Raw genomic sequence first — 2,812 nt, 5'->3', positions numbered from 1 at the left:
TTTTTCCCCTCTGCAATTAAACTTTGGAACCCCCTTCCCCCCTATATAATTAATTCCCCTTCCCTGGATAATTTTTGTAACAACTTAAGTAATTATATCTGTGCATTATAATCATTTGTGATTTCTGCACAGTAAAAACAAATAATAATAATAATATCATTGGAGTCAATCACATTTTGGGGTAGATCATTCCAGATTTTGATTGCCGAAGGGAAAAAGGAGTACACATAAGAATCAATCCGTGTCATTGGTTGCATAAATCTCATATTATGACCTCTGGTACTATGTACAGTGGATATGGATGTCAGAAACGGATTTACTGGGATGTCAACAAGGTGGTTAATTATTTTAAACATCATTATGGCTTTCAGTTCATCTCTGCATCGTGCAAGTGTAGGCCAATTAAGGTCTGTAAGCATTTGCGTGACACTAGCGTAACGGGAGTAGTTGCTGGTCACAAATCTAGCTGCTTGTCGTTGTGTTCTCTCAATCATATCAATATCCCTCTTAGTACATATCCAACAATTAAGCGACTTTTAATAAAAAAATTTTTATTGGCAAGATACACGCGTCTACACTGGAAGCAGGTTTTCAAGGCTCTGTTATGGAGCGTCAGATAACTTTTAAACCCTTTCCAGGTTCTAGCAGGAATGGCCAGCATGACATCTACTTTCACGTAAAATGTAACAGCTTAATACGGCCTTCTTCATGGTACAAAGTAGGGGGTTTAACATTACACATAGAACCATTGGCCATGAAAATATTGGCTCACCTCAACAATCCAGGCGCAAACTTTTTAACGATTCCAGGTTATACCAGGCTAGATCTATCCTTTCTTGAATACTTCAGCTAGCTATACCGTTCGTGACGAACGTTTTACACGGTACAAATAATTTTATAAAAATCACTATCTCAATCCAATAGTCGCATACCCTGGCTGAGCACTGATTATTAATGACGCGCGCGCTATATTGCGTGGGCGAGTTGCAATGGAGAAGTATTACGTTCTTGAATGTTTAATTCATCAACTTTTCAATGGTCAATAGTCCTTGTACATCATGCTAATAACTTTTTTAGATCACGTGATACATCTTTGTATTTTGTACATGTAATCAAATAAATATTTTGAAAAATGGTCATTATAAAAATTTCAAGTTACTTGTTTGCAGTTCTCCAACGTATAAACCTGTGGAAAAAACAGTCACATTTAAATTGGTGAATTTAAAAAATCTTTATCACGCACACACTACACACACACACACACACTACACACACACACACACTACACACACTACACACACACACTACACACACACTACACACACACACACACACACACACACACACACACACTACACACTACACACTTCACTACATATTCACATAAAAATAAAACACTACAAGGTATGGTAATGGTTGTTTACATTGGTTAATTTTGTGGTGTGCCACATATAGCAACAAGGGAAATGTGTATCTGTGATCAAGAATTTAATTTAGTTTGTAATATCAATCTTTGTCAACTAGAGATGAACTGGCTATTGGTAAAAAGCGAGGGGTAGCCAATGCCTTGGGAATCTTGTATGCTATGTGAGAAATCCAATCAGAAATACACAAATATATTAGAAACCAAATCCTAAATCCTAAATCATGTAAAAATAAAGGAGAAAGTGAGTTTAACAAAGTAGACAATGATTGATCATGAATAACTAGAACAAGATGTAGATCAACAACTGTACAGGTAGTTACTAGTTAGCAATATCACTAAATGCTTTTAAAAATACATAAAGATTGGGAGTCTCGTATACGCCAGTTGGGTGCTTTGCTTGGGCATTGACAACCCCATTTCTGTGTTTTGCGTGGGCGTTGGCTACCCCTCGGGAAAAATAAAATAATGAAAGACTATACAGAAGCTGATCTGTACAGAAGATGAGCCCTGCACAGCTACGTGGGCTTCTTTTTACAAAGCATACGCTCACCTTATTTGCACATTGCCCAATCATCATCATGGACGCTTCCACCTCCCACCGTGCACTAAAGTAATAGAAACAAACATCATTAAATAATATAAGCATTAATATTATTATAGCATAACACAGCAGCACAATATTACAGCATGATAAACAAACCAAAGTATTTATACAGAAAACTATGTCATAGACATTTAATTGTCTTTGAGCAAGGCCATTTTAACGAAGGCGCAAATTGGGCGTGGGTGGGCAATTCATTACATTCTTTTCGCCGTTTATAACTATCACTGGCAAACTAATGCATATACTATATCAAAGAACGTATATATTTAAACAGTTGTATGATACTTATAGACTGTTTTTTCACTGTCAACCACTTCTTGCGCGTGGGCGCCCCACCACCCCTCCCCTCCGCACCCTCCCATATGATATACGTGCTATACAGCTGAGCATATAAAAGTTGCTAAAATTAACACGTTTTTGTAGAATCAGTTTTATTTTTAAAATTCTAATTGAACAAACAGTACATTTTCATACTGTAGCTGAATGACATTTAAATACATTGAATTGTCTGATATGTATGAGGTGCCCAGACAACAGCTGCATACTCTATAATTGGCTTAACCATTGCTTTGTACAACCTGTCCTTAATTGTTGGTGTACAATTGTGGAGGTTACGCTGAAGAAAACCTTTAGTTCTGTTAGCCTTGGAAGTTATTTGTTTTATGTGTTCTGACCAGGATAGATTTTGGCTTATTGTTACACCCAAGTATTTGGCCTACCGGCTTAGTTATCACATAACTATTCGTTTACTCAACACGAATCGAACGCTCAAAACGTAGTCT

The 2,812-nt window shown here is 36.8% G+C and overlaps 1 long non-coding RNA gene across 1 annotated transcript; it reads right to left on the bottom strand.

The window, feature by feature from the left end:
• Positions 1-1,039: 1,039 nt before the first annotated feature.
• LOC136255856 (uncharacterized) lies at positions 1,040-2,189 on the bottom strand. Its single transcript, XR_010701146.1, has 2 exons — positions 1,977-2,189; positions 1,040-1,186 (listed from the first exon to the last, which is right to left on the bottom strand). It is a non-coding gene; the product is annotated as an uncharacterized lncRNA (long non-coding RNA).
• Between the last annotated feature and the right edge of the window lie 623 nt (positions 2,190-2,812).

Source organism: Dysidea avara, chromosome 5, assembly GCF_963678975.1.
Source record: "Dysidea avara chromosome 5, odDysAvar1.4, whole genome shotgun sequence".
NCBI classification, from domain to species: domain Eukaryota; kingdom Metazoa; phylum Porifera; class Demospongiae; order Dictyoceratida; family Dysideidae; genus Dysidea; species Dysidea avara.
Note: the sequence above shows the minus strand (reverse complement) of the source record. Positions and strands in the feature narration are given on the sequence as shown.